Source organism: Sinocyclocheilus anshuiensis, unplaced genomic scaffold, assembly GCF_001515605.1.
Source record: "Sinocyclocheilus anshuiensis isolate Anshui unplaced genomic scaffold, SAMN03320099.WGS_v1.1 scaffold133, whole genome shotgun sequence".
In the NCBI taxonomy this organism is placed as follows: Eukaryota; Metazoa; Chordata; class Actinopteri; order Cypriniformes; family Cyprinidae; genus Sinocyclocheilus; species Sinocyclocheilus anshuiensis.
Window position 1 is genome coordinate 265791 of NW_015539819.1, and position 10866 is coordinate 276656.

General features: G+C 37.2%; 1 protein-coding gene across 1 annotated transcript in view; it reads right to left on the minus strand.

The window, feature by feature from the left end:
* Positions 1-4151, minus strand: part of kif4 (kinesin family member 4) — a 251636-nt gene extending 247485 nt beyond the window's left edge. The window contains exon 1 of the mRNA XM_016480146.1: positions 3939-4151. The gene's annotated coding sequence lies outside the window, so the exon portion shown is untranslated. The remainder of the gene's footprint in view (positions 1-3938) is intronic.
* Between the last annotated feature and the right edge of the window lie 6715 nt (positions 4152-10866).

Here is a 10866-nt window from a genome sequence, read left to right on the forward strand (position 1 = left end):
GAGAGAGGGACTGGACAACAAGCTTATTTTCCCTATTAGCTACTGTTTCACAGAGATGTGTCCAAGAGATAGAAGAGGGTAAAGAATCAGCTGAATTTTTGGTGTTTGTTTGGTGTTGGCTCAGTGGTTCTTCACCCACGTCACGAAGCCGCCCACGCTCCCACCCTGGCCCGTCCCATCCCCAATCCCCCTCCGTCCAGCAGCCCTGTTGAATAAATCCATAGAACAAGAAGCGGGTGCAACTGCATCACTACTAAAAGTGGGCCACGTGGGCGTGGCTTAGCGGACAGAAAGTCGCTTCTGATTGGTCAGGTATAAAGGGGGCTTAATAATAATTCCCCAGTTTTATCTCTTCACTGTGTATTTTCAATTCAGTGGCTATTAAAGTTTCCCAGTATCATTATTCATGTATAAATTATTGTGCAGACTGTCGCTAAAAAAATCACGCTGATAACCTTGTCACGTGGTACCTGTTACTTTTCTCAGCGCTGGTCGAGGTGAACTAATCACAGTTGCTTGTGATTAGCGGGAACGGCGTTGTGTTTAATAATTACACGAGGATTACGTAGGCGAATTTCCATTTACGTGTCAGATGGGGTTAATAGATTTAAACGATTATATTCGCTAGCATACAAATGTCTTTAATAAAACCAAAACATGCTGAGATTTGAACGCGGAGGATGCGGCCTTGAGCCGACAATCGCCCCCTGGAGGAAGGAGAGTTTTTGTCGCATAATGAACGGTTAGTAGGACGATAAGATCCAATTCGGGACTCGGGAGCGATTCTGGGAATCCGGTTCGGTTCCCTCAGTTTAGACACCCGTCTGGAAGGCCATGTGCTGCTAATAAACCAAACATTTACTGGATATAATCGGGTAATTTCGAAGACATAAGACTACTAAAACATCAAGGTAACAGTTTGGGAACATGTTTGTTTTTTAACGTCAGAAATTCTCCTGTTTATCTGTATCGACTCGTGATGTTCATGTTTTTGTTTTATGAATATATCGAGTTACAATAGAAATCCAATTGACGCATCGTTTCTCGGTGAAATTCATAACGTAGCGTTATTTATAAGATTAGTTAACTTGGAGTAATTGTGGTAATACTGGACAACGCCATTACGTTTGAGACATTTGAATGTTACTGTTTCTTACTTTTCTAATCAAATTAGGTGAATTAAAGGAAATTCATCCGTTTAAATTTACTGTTTTTTATTCTTCGTGCGTATATCTATAACTCTAATATATGTGTAACGTTAGCTGTACATATTTTTATACGTTCCGTAGTTGTTGTTGTTTTCGTTCCTGTGCTGTTTTGGTAAATGATTTATTGTAAACTATTTTTGGACGCCTTGCTTTGCACCTTTAACCTAGAATGCTTTACATTGTACAAGTTACCCATTACATGTGAAATACAAACATTAACAGTTCTATTTGTAAGCATTTCCATCAAATGATCACTCCACCATTCCTAAAAATAAAAATAAATAAATACTGTGGTGTACCATGGTACAGAGCTGGGTATTAACTGATTACATGTAATCAGATTCCAAAAATTAAGAACTTGTAATTAGATTAGCCTAAATTCTATTTTAAAATACTCCTAATCAGACTACAGTTACTTTTTTATTGGTTACATATTATTTACACAATAGCAATAAATTATTCATAATTTATTGATTCTCCCTAATTCCTCTTTTTCATCGTTTGAATGTTCCTTTCTTAAATAGCCGACCACTTAAATGCAGTCAGAAAGTTTCCAGTTTTGTGGACATTCGCACAGAGATCAGTCATTAGTCCGGTGGCTACACAGCATTTGACCAATGGATTTACAAAAATCATTTCAGGTTTAAGAAGTGTTTCAACATTGCATCAACTACTGATGAACACATTCATTTTTATTTGAATGATCACTCAGTAGGTTATTTAACCATGTATTATTGAAAAGCTTTTGTCTTTCAAACTCATTAAAATACACAAATTCTCGATTTTTTTTTTTTATTTGCAGACACTCAAACTCTTTGTCCTCTGAACCTCTTTCACCTAACATATTTACTTTAAAGGGGGTGGTCAATCAGCAATTCTGTAAAAGACAATAACTCCCTTTGCATTGAACTTTGAGCATCGTAACTTTGCAGATGTTTTTTATTCACAAACAGCAACATTAACACACTAAAGTTAAAAAAGTGAAATCATAATCAGTGATCCTTTAAGTACCCCTGAGATTTTAAAATAAATATTTTAATAATTAAGTATCACATTTGCATGTTCATGGTTCTCTGAAATTGGTGAATGGTCATATGGCATGAAGGTAAACAAAATATTTCATCTTTTTTTAGTAAGTGTATGATTTATTTTAATTTTTTACATTTACATTACTTGTTAGCCTTTCATTAAACTCACACACCCCCTGCAGTTCATTTACGAACCCCAATTTGGGAAACCCTGACGTAATAATGTTTAATGTACTTCATGTTGTTAATTACAATGAAAGGAATATATTTTCTCACTATTTGTATTTTTAAATCATTATGGTACAAGATTAAATCAGTTTAAATCAGTTATAAACTAGTTAGGTCAACATTAATCTAAAAGTAATCAAAAAGTAATCTGACTATATTACCTAAAATGTGTAATGTAATGGATTACGTTACTGACTACATTTTTTGTCATGTAATTTGGAATCAATAACGGATTACAATTTGTAAGTAATCTACCCAGCTCTGTATATACCCAAGCCAAAGTATTATTCTTTCCTTTTTGTATTAGTGTGTAAAATATTTACTTTGAAACAAATTAATTAATTAATTACTTAATTAAACAAACAAACTTACTGGGGGACCAGGGTAGGCTATGACAGCTGTCATATACCCTGGCATGCCCAGCTGATGCAAAGCATAGAATTTATATCTAGACAGAAGAAAGCCCTGTCTAGGCTGTGCCACAGAACGGGTTGTGTCGAGCCATTCATTTGTCTGGTTGTTTGATGAGAAAAAGATTAAATGTAGTTGCAATAAAATGGTTTAAGAATCTGTACAACTGCAGCAGCAGAGGACTTGTATTCTGCCGCGCGGAACTGCAATAACTGATGACGGCACGGTTTGATTTTTTTTTGTCTGACTAATCAGCAGAAAGGGGCGTTTAATTCCCGCCCACGTGTAGAAATTGAATATTCAAGCTGTTTATTCATTTTTCTACCCCTGAACGAAAAACGAAAAATTAAGCCGAATTCTTGTTTTTCGTTTTTTGCAAAAGATGAAAAAAACGAAAAAAGGAGGCATTTCTCATTTTTCTACTTTCAATATTAAACAAAAAATCAAATGACCAAAAGATACACGGACCAAGAAGCTAGTGGACTGCCGAGTCGCTTTCACCCCAAAATGGCGGAAACGCAGGGCTGCTGCTGGGCGCCGCTGTTGCAATGGAAAGTTCTACAGTTTCGCCTCTTGGTCTCCTATACTCTTTGCTATTTGCCTAATCGTCTCGGTACTTTAGACCGCGATGTAAACGCAGACAGCAACAGGTCTGGGGAAAAAAATTCCTGGGACAAATTGTTCCAGGTAATTTCGGTGGAAAAGCGGCTTTAGTCAACAACAACAAACCACTTCTGTTGTGCAGATGACTGTTACACGTGCATGCTGCATAGATCCATACATACATACATGTAAAGCAACATGTTAAGCGGATTAAGTCTTACTTTTTGGTCCAAAATCAGTTTGTATGCAACTGATTTAACATCCAAGACTAGTCTTTAAGATGTAACTTTAAGGTAATAAAAACTGATTTATACAACAAGGCCCTAAGGCCTGAACTGCCCTTAATGCCAATATCACGCAACTTTATATACACATTATACATACATCTGCACTAAACAACACACAAACAAAACAAGGAGTTGCTGCAACAAAACAGAATGTTTAAAACGCATGTCATTACCTTCAACGCTGTAATCTGTTGTTATCGTACTCGAGGAGTAAAGCTCAATAAAAGTTCCTTTTTACACAAACTCGAATAAATTTAATCGCACTCCCACGAGACTGCTATTTTATGTAAAGACAGACTTCGTTAACCGTTTCTGTCATTAAAATCCGTGAATCGCTGTTTTTCTAAAGAAAGACTGCCCGCCACTTTCAAATAACCAGCTCCGCCTTTGACGTCATTACGTAGCGGCCGATCAATTTAGCTCCGCCTATAGACCCTTTCCAATGACGTCGTTTAACTTCCGCAAAGCTGTCTATCAACATACGCTGAGGCATTATATGTTAAAGACAGCATGTTTCTAGGAGACATTGATATTCTTAAAAACAGCTGGACTAATAAATAAATTAGAAATATAATAAGGGGATACAGCTACTCATAAAAGCTTATTGTGGACCGATGTATTTAGAAATATAAATTGGAATAAAGCTTGGCGTATTTGTGAAATATACTGTTTATATAATAAAATAAAAGATGTTACATTTAAAATTTTACATGGTATATATCCAGATAAAAGTGTGTTAGAGAGATTTAATTTGGATATTGATTATTCCTGTGATTTTTTGTTAAATGGAAAAGGAGTAGGCTATTGTCCATCTGTTTTATAATTTTGTATACTCGATGATTTTTGGGAGGATATGGAAAATTTCATTAGAAGGAAAAGAAATATATTTAAGTTAAATAATTTTGATATATGTATGTATTATTCCAATGAAATTAATAATAATAACTTTACTTTTCTTGTACAACTTTTTATTATTTGGGGAAAATTTCACATAAGAAAAATCGTCAGGATCCAAGCCAAATTTCATTCATTTTCTTCAGGAGACTAAAGATTACTGCAGTTTGGAGAACATTGTTAATAAAAAGCAAAGAAGAGTTGTAGTATTTTTCACAAATATACGATTTTTTTATTATTAAATCAATGGTTTGTACACTCTGGCATGTTTTATGTAAATTCTGTATACTAGCAACACTTGTGATGGAATGGGGTCAGAACAAACAATAGGTAGATGTTCATATTACTTTTTTATATAAATAGAAATACTGTATATGTTCATTAAAACTATATGTGTTTGCTGATATACCTGTATATTCACATTAAAAAACATAACAATGCACCAATGTTTTTTGTGGGGTATGAGTGGTTATGAGCGAATGAATGAAACGCATTTGTTCGTGTTTCACTCCGTCTTGAATCGCACTCGCGGAAAGCGCTTGAGAAACCGTGTCTCTTCCGCTGCTCGGTACGCTTTCAACTCGTTTTTTTAGTCTCGAGCAAGAATGTACGACATTCACATACATGATTTGACTGATTTTTACGTAGAAAGGGCGACAGCGCACCGCATTCAAACAAATGATCATTCATGTTTTCATAACCGCTGGCCAAATTCAAAAAACGAAACTAAAATTAAATCATCTTTGAGAGCAAGGGGTCCCCCTGGTGTTTCGGGGGCCCTATTCGCAGCTTGCGTCTTTTGCGTATAGGGAGGATCGGCTCTGCCTTGACGATATCAAATATACAACAGTATACAGAAATTTTGTGTAATTCAGTGTTTCCCAACCACTGTGCCGTGACAGGTTGTCAGGTGTGCCATGAAAATTATCAAAACTTTCTATCTCTATTACATTTCGTCATTATTTTTATTTTAAATCAATGCTATTGGTCATCTTTCTGTCCGTTTTGTGGGTTTTACAAATATTTAACCAATGAGCATTCAAAAGAGCTTGTGACTAAACCTTGTAACGCCATTGGATTGAGGTTCTCTGCTCGTTCTCAATGTAAGGGTGAATAAAGGACTGATGGCAAGGCAAGGCAAGTTTATTTATATAGCACATTTCATACACAATGGTAATTCAAAGTGCTTTACAGAATGTGTCGATTAATGTAGACTGACGTTGTTCTAATTACTTCGTTTAATAATAAAGAATGTAGTGTAGCACACAGACTTTATAATCATAGTGAAATTGCTGTTTATTTTGCTGCACCGGCAGTTATAGGATTAATGCGGGAGAGACGAGCGAGTTAGTTAGCCTGCTGCGCCTGTGATACAGCTGTTCTGCGTTCTGATTAAAAGTTAAGACAGAGCGTCTTTTGTCTGTCGCTCTTTAAACATTACAGTAGACATATTTTGGTTTACAAACTGTATGGTTTCATCAGTTAGCCACGTTAGCACTCGGCTAACGTATCCACCATTATTAGCTGTGTCTCATTTAGAAGGCTGCGCCCTCCGGAGGTCGAATCCTCTGGAGGTCGCATCCTCTGTAGGATGCATATACGAAGTGTCCTCAACCTAGAATTAAACGAGACGGCCTTCGTAGGACAGGCGGAAAAGGAAACAGGAAGTGTCACGTTGCTATGCCAACACATTTAGAGCATCCTTGCGCTCTCACACTACTTGAAGGAAAATTATTTAAAAATTTGGAAAGTAATTTGAAAAAAAAAAAATGCTTTTACTTGTTTTATTTTGTTCAATGTTTGAGGAGCTGCAGCGTACGTACAGCAGACATCTGTTAGAGAGAAAAAAGGAGGAGGATATTAAAAACAAAGTTTATCTGTTTTTACCAAGGCGATTTAAGGTAAGTTGTAAACACCACATCTGCGCTTGTGTGTACATCTGCCGGCGCCGGCATTTTTCAAATTAACAACGGTTGTTTACGGTGACGCAAAGAATTGTGGGTTATCTGTAGCAGCGAAGGATACACCTCATGCATCCTCCGAATTCCTGTGAAAGAAGGTCGCATTCGAAGGTCGCATTCTGAGTGTCCTACTTGCTTTTCTGAAATGAGACAGCTTCGATGACGTATGCAGCCTTCGAATGCAACCTCCGGAGGGCACAGCCTTCTAAATGAGACACAGTCTATAAAGGCTAATGTTCTGTGTGTGTTTGAAGCGTGGAGAAGAGTCTGTTTTACATACCCTGTGCATTGCACTTCATCTTTCATATCATGACATTTTGGCCAAATGTATTCAACAACAAAAAACTGAGCGCACATATAGCTACAAAACTTAATAACCTAAGTTCATGAGAACGTAATACGAAGCACTCACTGCCTCAGATGCGGCCGTTCTAATCATAGATATGTATACATAGATGGACCGCTATATGTAAGCCGACCGCCATATTGGAAGGGTCAACTTGACGTCATTCACCATAATAGTAATTATTTTGTTGTTGTTTTTACATTTCCTGAAAGTGGTAGTGGTAGTGGATATACAATGTTTCCGCCGGACAACAATGATATGTACATTTTTATTGTTTTATCATCACCAATAACATAAAGCTACCTATGAACTTGTGTTCATACCCGACTTAAGCTCAAGTTTCACATTAAATTTGAGTACTACTTTTAATATAATATTCAGTTTTAATATGCCATTTGAAGCAATGGATGTATGTGCAGTTTTGCAATATTTCAGTGCTTAGTGGTGTGCCGTGGGATTTTTTTACTTATCAAAACTATGCCGTAACTAAAAAAAGGTTGAGAAACTCTGGAATATCTGAGTCTACACTTTCGTGGCGTAATGTCGCTTTGACTGTTGGGTAGAAGTCTGCTGTGGAGTTCGCCCCAGTCTGCTGTGGAGCTAGGCAGAAGTGTGCATCGAGGGTGCATAGCAGCCGCTTCTGAAAGCTAAAATGAAAAATGGGACACCCTACGGTCTCATGGACACGCACAAGCGTAGACCATTGTAAGACCGCAAGTGCACATGAAGTGTGCGATTTGGGACCGGGCCTTAATGGGTTTTTTTCTGTCAATCTTCTGTCCTCACTCCAGTCCAGTAGGTGGTGGTAACCTTTAAGTTGGTTTGTCAGTCACCATTAAAACTAAAAGAAGAAGAAGCAGTGGGGGGAGGCAGCAAACAAGCAAACTGACCCTGCGTTCCATTCGGAAGGGCTCATCCCTATGCCCTAATCCCTTCAAAGGGTTTACCCTCCGGAATGAGAGCTTCGAAGGGTTGAAGGGTGTAGAGGACCAAACAACTGTTTTTTGAAGTGCCCTTCTGCGTCATTATCCCGTGCCCACACAGAGGTGCCGTCATCATGCAAAGAATCTGCGCAAAGGATCATGGGAGCCCGAAGTGTCCATCAATTGTACTCTTTGAAATCCTTCATTCCGAAGGGCCCTTTGAAGTGGCTAGTTTTGAGCACTTTGGTTAGGAATGACCCTTCTATATGGCGTCCATAATTGTTTTCACTCCGAAGTGCCCTTCGGAGGGCGATATATCCCGTTTGGAACGCACGGAGAGTGATTGATGGAGACCGGAGTAGCAGGCGTTTCAGGTGACCAGTTTATGGTCTGTGCTGGAAAAGCCATTGTTTTTCCCCTTTTTTATTACTAGAGAGATAAGTATTATTAGAATTAGAGATGCAACGAAATGAAAATTCTTGGCCGAAGCCGAACAAAATGAAACACTGGGCCGAAGGCCAAATACCGAATACCGATTAATTAATTTAATGAATGCAATTGCATTAATTAAATTGCCAAAATGTGCTTTTTACTGTTTTGTCCTGCTTTTCAAATAAAAAATCAATTACAAAACAACAATTTAAAAATATTTACTTAACACTGAACATTTTTTAACATTCTAGCAGACATTATACCAACAAAGCACAATTTAACTTAAAATGAATAAGTTAGTAAAATAATATTTTTTGGCCATTTTTGAGACTTGAATCAGGCATGTATTTTTTACTGTACAAATAAAGGCAGCCTTGCTGAGCAGAAGAGAATTTTTTAAAACATTAGAATATATTACAGATCCCAATTTGAACACTATGTGTGAATGTTATAATAAATTTATTAATAGAGCTGTTGAAGGGTAATTATTATTATCATCAGTTTGTCTTACTTTTTTTGTTTTTTTTTACAGAAGGACAGTAAAATTACAATATTATCATTTATGAATGTCGATGGAGTTGTTGCTTTTTCTCGACTTTTATTTTGACTCAAGATCTCAGTGCTTATTTTTGTTGACAACAGCATGCAAATTTATAAATGATTCTCATTACGAATTTGGGAAGATGTTTGTCGCGCGTATCACATTGTCACATGCCTTTAAAAAAATTCACAAAAATGTTACTGAGCAACTGACGCGTAACAAGTTCAGCGCAGATTTTCCTCCCGCTAGTTTGGACTTTGAACCCTGATGCCGCTAACTCGTGCAGCGCTGTCAGAATGCATGCAATTCGTGCGTGCATTAGAAAATATAACATTCTGCAGTTTATTTACTAATCGTTTGAGGTAATTTCGCGATTTCAATCATCATACAGTAACTTAACCACCAGCTTTAGCCACCTCTTCTTCTCATCGGAGACCTGATGCAGCACTAAACAGTCTCTCGCTGTCGGGCTTCGTGCTTGTAATGATTTCTGCGTCTTTCTCTGATAGTTTTAAAGAAAAAAAAAACACCTTTTTTACCCTGTCAAAAACAGCTCTTTTGAGATCAAGCCATTTTTGTAGCATTTTCCTTTAAATGTTAATGAGCTATGCTGACCCCGCCCCTCTCTTCCGAGAGACTGTTTACTTTAGTGAAACATCGTGAAACTTGCTAATTAGCACATTATTAGGAAAGGCGATTTGCAAAGATTCATTACAAAACATTATACTCACTTCTTCTGTAGATGAGGCTGGATCATGAATGTTTTGCGCGAACATAGTCGCATTTATGTAGATCGGGGGCACATTCCCTTCAGAAACAATGTAATCTTATACTTGTAAGTTTGTGCATGTAGCATCCTATGACCCCTTTAAATACTTTCACACTACCGACATAATTGCTGCATTAGTGCGTGCCTCTTATATACATATTATTCGGCCTTTTCTCTTATTCACCGAAAGATATTTTTTTGCTATTTTCGACCGAATAATTTCGGTTACCGAATATTTGGTGCATCCCTAATTAGAATTAGATTATTAGAGGCCTATGGCTTTGGGGAGAGGTGGGATTGAAGGTGATGGGTGGCAGACAGTGGTTAGGGGAAAAGGGGGCTCTAAGAGGGAGGCATTGAGCAAAAGACCTGAAATCTCAGGAGATGAAGGAAATAAAGTTAGGAAAATTGCAGGAAATGAAGAGTTCGTTGTGCTGTTTAAGGTTAAGGGAAATTATCAGGGAGATGCAGGATTTAGAGCAGTGAACCCATTAAAAGTTACCAGTGCTTTGGAAAGTCAGATTTCAGGCCATGATATTGTATAATGTAATGTTAAGAGTTTGTTGCAAAAATAGGAAAAAGTATAATGATGCTAGAGGTGTGGGGAAGTTGGTGGTCAAGGTGAAATCTTTAGTCCCTAGAGGAAGCCAACAGGGAGTCAAAGGAATGGTGTATGGAGTGTTTGCAGGTTTGTCTGAAAAATAAATCTTAGAAAATGTTAAGGGAGCCCAGGTAACTGATGTGGTGAGATTTAAATGTAGGAATGGAGCCGGAGATCTGCCGGACCTGTTAATGTTTAAAGATACTGCCACAGAAAGTGTTCCTTGGCAGCAGGGCTGTACGTTAACTTTTTTTTCACAGAGCACTGGTGCTACAGAGGTTGAAAGTTTTGTAGCACAGGCCAAAAGTTGTTGCACAAGTATAAAATGTCTGTTATGATGTCTGAAAACAAACACAAGTAATGGAGTTCATCACTTAAACAGGCACTGATGTTCCATACAAAGCACAAAAAATACAAACCATCACAAAAATTGTTTTTAGACAAAGTTTTCTTCATTTGCTGAAAATGGAAGAGTGCAGAAACATAACACCTCTTACACCTTAACAAAATATAAAATAAAAAAGAGTGGCAGACATTTGGGCAAAAAAATCTTTGTCATTATTTTGTCTTTGTTATTAGAAAATAAGAACAAAGATATACATTACAAATACACATAATATACAAATAAAACAAA